This window comes from Antechinus flavipes, chromosome 4 (genome assembly GCF_016432865.1).
Source record: "Antechinus flavipes isolate AdamAnt ecotype Samford, QLD, Australia chromosome 4, AdamAnt_v2, whole genome shotgun sequence".
NCBI lineage: Eukaryota > Metazoa > Chordata > Mammalia > Dasyuromorphia > Dasyuridae > Antechinus > Antechinus flavipes.
This window is the reverse complement of record NC_067401.1, coordinates 362,326,099-362,338,958: the sequence shown is the minus strand read 5'-3', so window position 1 is coordinate 362,338,958 and position 12,860 is coordinate 362,326,099.

Sequence of the window (12,860 nt, the reverse complement as noted above, 5' to 3'; positions counted from 1 at the left end):
GTCAACTGATCCCTGGCAGCAGGACAAGATGCCTTGGAGGGAAGAGAGAAGCATGGGTTGACAGTGATTAGTGTGGGCAGTATCAATATGAACATTGTGTATAAACAAGTTTTGTGGTTGTATTCATCTTTGAAAACTATTTCAAGGCCAAAGATTAACTGTGGCATGAGTATGCAAATTAATTCTCTCTCATTTAAATGCTTACTTGACATTTGGTTGGGTTAATTGATTAGTTAAAAAGATAAAACTTAACTTCAATTAGTTTATGTATTTTAATTTTTGCAAATGTTTTAAAATGTCAACTATTTAAAATATTTTAAAGCAATTTTAAAAAATATTTAAAGTTATAGTATTATACATTTTTAGATTTGGAAGGAATTTTAGAGATCATCTAGTCTAATCCTTTTGTTTTATGGAAGAGGAGTTTGAGGTTTAACAGGATTAAGCATTTTTTCCAAAATCTTACAGCTAGTTAGTGGCAGTGTTGGGGCTGGATTTCAGGTCCCTTTACTTCCATGCCAGTAGTATTTCCACTGTACCAAATAAGCTGAAATATTTAGAAAATAAGCTTTATAAGTATTTAGATGTATCTGGAAATACATTTTCTCTCTATTTGTCTTTGTGGAATAATTCTTCTTTACTGTACTTTGAGTATTTTTTTTTTTTTTTTGAGATTAGGAATTATACATCTTACTTTGAGGATGCTATAAGCCATGCTTTTTAAAGAGTGAAAATTCCTTTAAGACATGAATTAGACTATTTTGAACAAGGCTGATGGCATGCCAGGAAACATCTCTTGTGTCTGGGTCAAGACAAGAGGCAGAGATTAAAGAGTACTTGAATGAAAAGCTATAAAAATACTTTTCTAAGGCCATATTAAACTCAAAGATCCAGGACTAGTTCTCTACTCATTATACTACCTAGGTTGAAATCGGAAGATATGGGTTCAAATTTTGTTATTCGCCACTTCTGTTAAGGTAAGCAAGTCAATTTGCCTATCTTCCATTTTGTTCTTTAAAATGGAAAGAATAATAGCACCCATTTATCAGATTTGGGCAGGTAGGTGGTTCAGTGGATAGAGTGCTAGTTTTGTTAGAAATCATCTTTGTAAGCTCAAATTTGGTTTCATACACTTACTAGCTGTATGATATATATATATATATATATATTTTAAATTTAAATTTTATTTTATTTAATAATAACTTTGTATTGACAGAATCCATGCCAGGGTAATTTTTTACAGCATTATCCCTTGCACTCGCTTATGTTTCGATTTTTTTCCCCTCCCTCCATCCCCCCACCCCCCCGCTCCAAGATGGCAAACAGTCCTATAAATGTTAAATATGTTGCAGTATATCCTAGATACAATACATATTTGCAGAACCGAACAGTTCTCCTGTTGCACAGGGAGAATTGGATTCAGAAGATAAAAATAACTCGGGAAGAAAATCAAAAATGCAAATAGTTCACATTCGTTTCCCAGTGTTCCTTCTTTGGGTGTAGCTGTTTCTGTCCATCATTTATCCATTGAAACTCAGTTAGGTCTCTTTGTCATAGAAATCAACTTCCATCAGAATCCTCATACAGTATCGTTGTCGAAGTGTATAATGATCTCCTGGTTCTGCTCATCTCACTTAGCATCAGTCCATGTAGGTCTCTCCAAGCCTCTCTGTATTCATCCTGCTGGTCATTCCTTACAGAGCAATAATATTCCATAACATTCATATACCACAATTTACCCAGCCATTCTCCAATTGATGGGCATCCATTCATTTTCCAGTTTCTAACCACTACAAACAGGGCTGCTACAAACATTTTGGCACATACAGGTCCCTTTCCCTTTTTTAGTATCTCTTTGGGGTATAAGCCCAATAGAAACACTGCTGGATCAAAGGGTATGCATATTTTGATAACTTTTTGGGCATAATTACAGATTGCTCTCCAGAATTGTTGGGTTCATTCACAACTCCACCAACAATGCATCAGTGTCCCCGTTTTCCCGCATCCCCTCCAACATTCATCATTATTTTTTCCTGTCATCTTAGCCAATCTGACAGGTATGTAGTAATATCTCAGAGTTGTCTTAATTTGCATTTCTCTGATTAATAGTGATTTGGAACACTCTTTCATGTGAGTGGTAATAGTTTCAATTTCATCCTCTGAAAATTGTCTGTTCATATCCTTTGACCATTTATCAATTGGAGAATGGCTTGATTTCTTATAAATTTGAGTCAGTTCTCTATATATTTTGGAAATGAGGCCTTTATCAGAACCTTTAACTGTAAAGATGTTTTCCCAGTTTGTTGCTTCCCTACTAATCTTGTTTGCATTCGTTCTGTTTGTACAAAGGCTTTTTAATTTGATATAATCAAAATTTTCTATTTTGTGATCAGTAATGGTCTCTAGTTCATCTTTGGTCACAAATTTCTTTCTCCTCCACAAGTCTGAGAAATAAACTATCCTATGTTCCTCTAATTTATTTATAATCTCGTTCTTTATGCCTAAGTCATGGACCCATTTTGATGTTATCTTGGTATATGGTGTTAAGTGTGGGTCCTTGCCTAATTTCTGCCATACTAATTTCCAGTTATCCCAGCAGTTTTTATCAAATAATGAATTCTTATCCCAAAAGTTAGAATCTTTGGGTTTTTCAAATACTAGATTGCTGTACTCAACTATTCTGTCTTGTGAACCTAACCTTTTCCACTGATCCACTAATCTATTTCTTAGCCAATACCAAATGGTTTTGGTGACTGCTGCTTTATAATATAATTTTAGATCAGGTACAGCTAGACCACCTTCATTTGATTTTTTTTTTCATTAATTCCCTTGAGATTCTCGACTTTTTATTGTTCCATATGAATTTTGTTGTTATTTTTTCTAGATCATTAAAATATTTTCTTGGAAGTCTGATTGGTATAGCACTAAATAAATAGATTAGTTTAGGGAGTATTGTCATCTTTATTATATTCGCTCGGCCTATCCAAGAGCACTTAATATTTTTCCAATTATTTAAGTCTGACTTTATTTGTGTGGAAACTTTTTTGTAATTTTGCTCAAATAATTCCTGACTTTCCTTTGGTAGGTAGATTCCCAAATATTTTATGCTATCAACCGTTATTTTGAATGGAATTTCTCTTTGTATCTCTTGCTCTTGGATTTTGTTGGTGGTGTATAAAAATGCTGAGGATTTATGGGGATTTATTTTGTATCCTGCTACTTTGCTAAAATTATGAATTATTTCTAATAGCTTTTTAGTAGAATCTCTGGGGTTCTCTAGGTATACCATCATATCATCTGCAAAGAGTGATAGTTTGGTTTCCTCATTACCTATTCTAATTCCTTTAATCTCTTTCTAGACTCTTATTGCAGAGGCTAGTGTTTCTAATACAATATTGAATAATAATGGTGATAGTGGGCAACCTTGCTTCACTCCAGATCTTACTGGGAAAGGTTCCAGTTTTTCCCCATTGCATATGATGCTTACTGAAGGTTTTAAATATATGCTCCTGACTATTTTAAGGAAACGTCCTTTTATTCCTATGCTCTCAAGTGTTTTTATTAGGAATGGCTGTTGGATTTTATCAAATGCTTTTTCTGCATCTATTGAGATGATCATATGATTTTTGTTTGGTTGGTTATTGATACAGTCAATTATGTTAATAGTTTTCCTAATATTGAACCAGCCCTGCATTCCTGGTATAAATCCTACGTGGTCATAGTGTATTATCCTGGGGATGATTTTCTATAATCTTTTTGCTAATATTTTATTTAAGATTTTACTAGCTGTATGATATTGAATAGGTCATTTAACCACTGTTGTCTCAGTTTCTCATGTGTAAAACAACTAGGAGAAAAGCAAACCATTTCAGTATCTTTGTCAAGAAAACCCCAAATGGGATTACAAAATGTCAGATACAACTGAACTATCTGTTTTAAGATTTAAAAATCAAAATAACAATCTGCAGAGCTGAGTTTATCAATTAAGGAAACTTCTTTTTTTTTTTTTTTTTTTTTTTTTTTCCAAGCAAATGCTGAACTGAGTTGAGCAAATAAAGGGAAAAACAGAAACCAAATATGTTCGACTCATATCTCCTGATCAGCTGGGTGAAATACTACAAAGCCGGGTTGCTATTGAGTCAATCTGTTCTGTAAGCAAAAGTTCATGAGTTCCTTTCAAAAGGATTCAGGTTGTTGGTCACTTCTGACTCAACGTTTTAAAGGAGTCGTAGCATAGACACTTAGAATTCTGACAAAAATGTCCTAATTTTCTGATCAGAAAGATAAAATAATAGATTTTGGCATAATTTAAGGCGTTTTCCCAAACCACTGGAATTACTTTGTCAATCAAATAATTTTTTTTTGAGGAAAATAGTCAATTTTTATTTTTTTTCTCCTTTCTTGACAGTTGAACAACAATCTCAAAATGAGCAAGGGAAAGGGAACTTTTTGTTTCCTTTGGCAAAGTTCAACAATTGAGATCCCAGTATTTCTTTTATTTTGTACATAGCTTTCTATCCATTTATTTTGTCACAGAATAAAATACATCTGGAGAGTACTGCATATCTCATGTCCAACTCTGGAAAAAATACTGCTTTGTTCTTCTCTGTTACTATCATATCTCATCAAAGCCTTCTATTGCTTTTTAGGTACTTGGCCAACAGGTTCTAGGAGAGGTGATGGATTACTATCCTAATTCAATAATGTTCTATAAAGTTCCTTTGGCATACCTTTACTATTTCCACTTTTCAGAAACATGCATCTTTTGATCCTTTTACATTTCATCTTGTATCATTGTGTTAGACTTTCTTAACTTCTTGAGAGAATGGAAGGTGGTATATTTCATTTAACATCACCAGCATTTACTAACACTGCCTTGCATGTAGTAAAGCACCTAAATGTTTAGGTAACTCAATTATTGAATTTTCAAATATAGCACAGTGAATTCTTAAAATGTCAATGTGCTTTTGAGTTGCTTTGGAAAAAGAAAATGTTACATTTGAAAATTTAAAATTATTCTAGTGGAAAATTCAAGTGCATCCTTTGTTCTCACCAAAAAATTATGTTTTTTAACCAGTTAAGTAATTTGTTGTAGTTCAATTGTGTCCGATCTTTCATGACCCTATTTGGAGTATTCTTTGACAAAGCTACTGGAGTGATCTGCCATTTTCTTCTCTAGATCATTTTACAGATATGGAAACTGAGGCAAACAAGATTAAATGATTTGTTCAGGGTCACACTGCTAGTGCATTAAACAGGATTTGAACTCAGAAGATTAGTATTATTGACTCCAGACCTGCCACTGCCACTCTATACACTGTGACACCAGCTGCACCAATTAAATAATTACTTTTCATTTTACTGAATTGTTAATCAGTTAAACATGGGGATACTTTTAGTTCATTAATTTAAAATCTAATGCTGACTAATTCAATTATTCATCAAATTGATTCACTAAATGACTTCTAGAAACATTTAAAAATACTATTAACCAAAGAGATGAATTTCTGTCGCCCCCATTCTCCCCCCAAAACTCAAAACACAATAGGATGGATTTTCCTTCGATTAAGCTCATCACTTCTAAACTCAACACCAGTTTTCTAACTCAAGCTTTGATTAACCCCCACTTTCTTAGCCTTCTTTTCCTTCTGATTGGAGACAGGATCAGAAAGGTGAAGCAGAATATCAAACTCCTTCCAATGTCTTCCTTTATAGAGGGCTTATCATGGACTCTGCTCACTCTACATTGCAGTGTCAGTCTTCCTGATTTCAACTTTACTGAACAAGATATCCTTCTCAGAGAGTACCCCATCTGTTTATCTCTCATCCATTCTTGCCTCTTTTTATGTGTTATCTCTCTTTATTAGATTGCAAGCTCCTTGAAAGTAGAGATTGTCTTTTTTCAAAAATTAAATTATATCCCTAGTATTTAGTACAGTTCTTGTTGTATAGTAGCTGCTTAATGAATGATTATTGGATTGGATACAGGGATTTCTGCTAGTTGCAGATTTGTAGCTTATACCTACATTAAGACTTTTGCACACATAACTGATATGTTCTATCATATATTCTCTATGTAATACCACATAAATGAAATCACCTCTTATAAGGTCATTTGAGTTCTTTATTTGCTGATGCCAGATGCAAGATTCACTCAAATCCTACAGAATTATGGTCTATATTAGATATTTAATAAGATTCTAGTATATTAAACAAATCCCATGACTGACCATTTTTTCTTGCAAAATATGCCACATGGATATTGAAATTGATTCCACATGAAATATATCTTCTAAACTGGGATTGAATGTTCCAATTAAATAAATATTCAACTAAGATTGAGAGCACATGTTATTTTTTTGATTTATGCAACATATGCTGTCAAATATATTTGTAACTGTGGAGACCTTTGTGTAGATTTGCTATTCTGATAGTAACTTTAGAACTATTCCATTGTGTCAGCTCAGGATTTGGGGCAGGTTCCATTTCAATTGTCTACATGTTGCAGAAATTCCTTTGTTATGCTTTGTGGTCTTGATTATTGATAACATTCTTTCACTAATGTAAGGGTATTAACACAACTGTACTAATGATAAGACTCAGGCTTTGGAGTTTTGGATATATGTTTTCAGGTGATTTCTCTATTATGATCCAGATTTGTTTTGGTATAGCTATAATTTCACCTGGTTCCTCTGTGATCTGTGTGGTTTAGGCTTTAGTTTTGGTTGTGTAGATGCATCTTGTAGATGAAGGACAGACTTTAGGTGCCTAGAATGAAACATTGGGACCTTGGACTCTGCTCTGTTTTTCAGTCTTTAGGCACGCAGTGCACTATTGTCAGTGTTTCATGTGTGTTGGTGTGGACTGTTACTTTCCGGCTTCAATTCATCAAATATGTATTAAATACTCCCTATGTACAAGGAAAGAGGCTCTGTGGTATTATAGGGAGTAGGCAAATCTTGAATTCAGGAAGACCCGGAATTAAGTCTTGCCACTGAATCATATTGGTTGTGAAACCACAAGCTATCATTTAAACTCTTACTGATCCATTTCATTCTGAAACTTCAGTTATATATCTTAGAGAAATGTCCAGAATTTCTGATCACTTTGCACTGGTGTAGAGATTGTTCACCTGAGAATGCCCTGTATAGGTGAATCAGACTTCTGTATTATACCCTCTTCTCATCCCAAATATGTAAGGAACCATGATAGGTCCTATACATACAAATTGGAGAATAATACAGTCTCTGCCTTCAAGGGCTAGAAGGAAATTAAAAAATCATCTAATAAAGTAAAATCAAGTTGAGAAGCATTTATAAAGCTCCTATTTTGTATCAATCATTGAACAAAGCACTACAAAAAAGGTCAAAAAATAAATTATGTGCTCATGAACCTAACAATCTGATGGCTGAGACAACACACTCCAGGTATCTAGTTCAATTGCCTTATTTTTAAGATAAAGAAAATGAAATCTATAAACTATACAGTAAAATGGAATATAGACAGGATTCAAATCTAGGTCCTTTGACTCCCTACTTAGTCAGTGTTCTTTCCACCTTATTGTCTGTTTATAAAACTGATTTCTGAGCATATTTAAGATTATAAACTCCTTGAAAGCAGAGGCTGTCTTTCATCTCTTTTTGTATCCCCAATCCTTAGAATAATGTCTAGTGTATAGTAGGTATTTAATAAATGTCAATTAGTATATTTTATCATCTTTTACTGAGCATTCAGAAGACTGGACTTTTTTTCCTTTTGGTGCTATTTTTAGTTTGTGCTTGGTCAATTCATTTACTCTATATGAAAGTGTTTGTCCTGAAACCATGGCATTGTTATGAGCTCAGGCTAATCTATACAGGGTTCAAAACTGATATGAACTTTCTTTCTCACTCAGAGATCTCTCTCCCCCTCCATTTTTATAACATAAGGCTATCCAAGGAAGAGCATGGAAAAAATTCTGCTTAATTTCTCTGCCACTACCATGCATTTGCCTCAGGCACATAGTTTTGATCTGAAATCATGTTAATGTGGGCTTCAGGTATTGTTGACATATATTTTATGTCCATTGGAGGAAAGGACTGTCTGGTTTGGCCTAAGTACGCCTTGGGTTTATGTGCTCAGAAAAAGATGCTAAAAGCTCCATCTGTCATTTACAGAGGAAAAAACACAGACACCCAGAGGGAAATTTAAGGAATCTGTGGGCAACCTCAAGTAGACACCATTAAACATGGTGCATACTGTACATTCAAAGCTGTCATCAAATCAGCAGCTGTGACTCCCCATGTGTCTTAACCAAGAGGCCCTAATGAAATCTTTTGATAATGCTGAGCCTTCAGGATTTAGTACTTTCTGTTTGTATCTCAGAGCTGACATTTTAGAGACCACCAAGGTCTGACATCATGCCCTATCCATGCTCAAGAGAGATTTGAGACTGGAATAAAATTTGCTGCCTATGGAAAAGTCTTTAGCATGGAAGTTAATACCTGGGTACTATTATTTGCTTTGCCACCACCTTTCTAAGCTCTTGTGGTAAGTCATTTAATCTGCCTAAGCCTCAGTCTTCTCATCCATAAAATGAGAGATAATAGCTGATTTCTAAGGCTCCAGCTAGCTCTTATAGTCTGTGGTTCAATAAGAATAGAGGGGATTTTGCCAAAAGGTAAGTTTATAAAACATTATAATGTCCCTGACTAGATTATCACTAAAAAAAAAACCAAAAAAAAAAAAAAACAAAAAACCTATTAGTGATTTTCTCATTGCTAAAATGGAAATGATAATGTCTACATTATCAAAACCACTGCATTCTTATAAGAAAAGGATTTGCACACTATTAAGTGCAATATAATATGGACTCTTTATACCATTATCTTTAGAGCAAACTTCATTACAAACTCCAAATCAGTCAGTATGTGGTGCTTTGCTAAGTATCTACTCTCTAGAATGTCTTTACTAAAATTGGGCATACTCTTTCCATTACTTTCAAGCTTACTACTTTGAACATTTAACAAGTTTTGTACAAATGAGAGCAGGTTCTAGACAGGATTATAAAGCTGATCCTTTTCATATATGAACATTCTGCTTGCTAAAAAAAAGACAGAAAACAGGACTAGCAATCCTAATCTCAGACAAAGAAAAAGCAAAAATAGACCTAATTAAAAGAAACAAGGAATGAAACAACAATTTGCTAGAAGATGTTATGGACAATGAAGCAATATCAATGTTAAGCATAACATAACATATACCAAGAGGTACAGCATCCAAATTCTTAGAGAAGTTAAGTGAGTTAGAAAAAGAAATAGACAGCAAAACTATACTACTGGGGGACATCAATTGGTTCCTCTCATAACTTGATAAAGCTAACTGAAAAGTAAACAATAAAAAAAAAACCAAGGAAGTAAAAAAAAATTACAAAAAATTAGATATGATAGATGTTTGGAAAAACTGAATGGGAACAGCATTTTTCTCAGCAGCATGTGGCACCTACAGAATAATTGACTATGTAATAGATCAAACAATCTTAAAATTAAATAGAAAAATGAAGAAATATTAAATGTATTCTTCTAAAATCATAATGCAATAAAATTACATTTAAAATGCAATGAAAAATGGATTAAAATTAATTGAAAACCAAATAATTTAATTTTAAAAAATAAGTGGGTCAAAGAACAAATCATGGAAACAATAAATTTACTAAAGAGAATGACAGCAATGTGAAAACATGCCAAATTTATGGGATGCAATCAAAGCAATACTTAGGACAAAATTTATCAATCTAAATTCTTAAATCAACAAAGTAGGAAAAGAACAGATCAATGAATTAGGCATGCAATTAAAAAACCTTGAAAAAGAACAAATTAAAAATCTGCAGTCAAACACCAAATTAGAAATACTGAAAACCAAAGGTGAGGTTAGTAAAATTGAGAGAAAAAAATATCTACACTGAGATAATAAATAAACCTAGGAGCTGTTTAATGAAAAAAAAATAGATAAGCCATTGATTAAATTAAATTAAAAAACCCAAATATCCAGTATCAAAAATGAAAATGGTGAAATTACTATCAATGAAGAGGATAAAATAATTATTAGTAAATATTTTACCCAAATATATGCCAATTAACCTGACAATCTGAGTGAAATCGATAAATATTTGTAAAAGTATAAATTACCTAGATTAACAGGTAAGGAAATAGGAAAAATATGAATTATTTAGATTAACAGGTCAGGAAACAACAACTCCATCTTAGGAAAAAAAATTGAACAAGCCATTAATAAACTCCCTAAGAAAAATTCTCAGGGCTAAATGGGTTTCATAAGTAAATTCCAACAAACTTTTAAAGAACAATTAATTCCAATGATATGTAAACTGTTTGGAAAATTAGCACCCCCTCCCCAAATAGCCCTATCAAACTCCTTTTATGTCATAATTATGGTGCTGATATTTAAACCAGAAAGAGCTGGAGGAGAATTACAGACAACTCTCCCTAATGAATTTTGATACAAAAATTTTGAACAAAGTACTAGGAAGGTGATTACAACAATAAGGAATGCAAGGTTCAATATTAGGAAAACCATTGATATAATGAAAAAACCCAACAAAAATCATATAATTATTTCAGTGGGTGCTAAAAAAAAAAGCTTTTGGCAAAATACAGTACACATTCTTATTAAAATATGAGAGAATATGAATAAAGGGAATGCTTTTTAAAATGATAAGCAGAATTTCTCTTAAAATATCAGCAATCATTACCTATAATGGGAATAAACTATAAGCCTTCCCATTAAGAACAGGGTGAAGCAAGAATGGCCATTATCATCTCTATTATTCAGTATAGAACCAGAGATGTTAGCTTTGAAATAACAGTAGAATAAGAAATTGAAGAAAGTAGAATTGGCAATGAGGAAACAAAACTATCACTATTTACAGATGACATTATAATAGAGAGTTCTAGAGAATTAAATAAAAAACAACTTGAAATATTTAGCAAATTTGCATATTATAAGATAACCCCATACAGATCATTAGCATTTCATTATTTGACCAACAAAGCCAGAAAGAAGAGATAGAGAAATTCCATTTAAAATAATTGTAAACAACACAAAATATTTGGGAATCTATCTGCCAAGACAATCTAAGAACTTTATGAGCACAATTACAAAACACTCTTGACAGAAATGATGTCAGATATAAAAAACTGGAAAAATATCAGTTTTTCATGGGTAGGACAAGTCAACATAATACAAATGACAATTCTGCCTTAACTAATATATTTATTCAGTGTCACACCAATTAAACTATCAAAAATATTTTACAAAGCTAGAAAAAAGTAAAACAAAAAAAAACAGATGGAGAACAAAAGGTAAAAAATATCAAAGGAATTAATGGAAAAAATATAAAGAAATATGACCTTGAAATACCAGATCTCAAACAATATTATATAACAGTAATCATCAAAACTATCTGATACTGGCTAAGAAACAGAATTGTGAAGCAGAGAAATAGATTTGGTATACAAGACACAATAGTGACAAAATTAATCTAGTATTTGGTAAACCTAGAGATAAACCTAAGGTTTGATAAACCAGGTCCTATGATAAGAACTCACTAATTGAAAAAAAACCTTCTGGGAAGACTGGCAAATAAGGACATACACTAGGCATAGATCAATATTTCATACCATATATCAAGATAAATTCAAAATAACTGCATGATTTAGACATAAAGTATGATGTTGTAAGTAAATTAGCACAGCAAGGAAAAGTGTAACTGTGAGATCTATGGGAAGGGCAAAAATTCATGATCAAACAAGAGATAATATTATAAAATGCAAAATAGTTAATCTTGATTATATTAAATTAAAAAGTCTTTGTACAAGCAAAAACAATTCAATCAAGATTAGAAGGAAAATAAAATGCTGGGAAGCAATCTTTACAGTAAGTATCTCTTATAAAGGCCTCATTTCTCAAATATGTAGATAATAAAATCAAATTTATGAGAATATAAGCCATTCCCCAATTGATAAATGATCAAGGGATATGAACAGGCAGTTTTCAGCTGAAGAAATCAAAGTTATTTATAGGCATAGGAAGAAATTCTCTAAATAACTTTTGATTAGAAAAATACAAATTAAACCAATTCTGGGATACTATCTCACATCTATTATATTGGCCAATATGACAAAAAAGGTAATTGATAGATGTTGGAGAAGATGTCGGAAAATTGGGACATTAATAGAGTTAGTGGAGTTGTGAATTGATCCAACCAATCTGAAAGGTAATTTTGGTCCATGCCCAAAGAGCAATCAAATCGTGCATCTCCTTTGATACAGAATGCCCCTACTAGATTTGTTTCATAAAGAATTTTTTAAAAAAAAGAAACAAGGACCTAGATGTTAAAAAAAAATATTTATAGCATCCCTTTTCATAGTGGCAAAATGTTTGAAATTGAAAACATGCCCATTAATTGGGGAATGGATAGACAAGCTGTAGTATATGAATGCAATGGCATATTATTGTGCAATATGAAATGATGACTAGGCAGAATTAGCAAAACCTGAAAAGATGTGCAGAAAGTGATACAAATGAAGTGAGCAGATCCAATAAAACACTGTATACAGTATCAGCAACATTGTATTATGATCAACTATGGTTGACCAAGCTTTTCTGAGCAACACAATGATCTAAGACATGTACAAAAGACTCACATAGGAAAATGCTATCTATAACCAGATAAAGAACTGATAGTCTTGGAATGTAGACTGAAGTATATATATATTTCACTTATTTTAATCTTTCTTTTTTTTTTTTTGATCTTCCTTCACAGTTGTGACTAATATGGAAATATGTTTTACATGCTAGTGCAT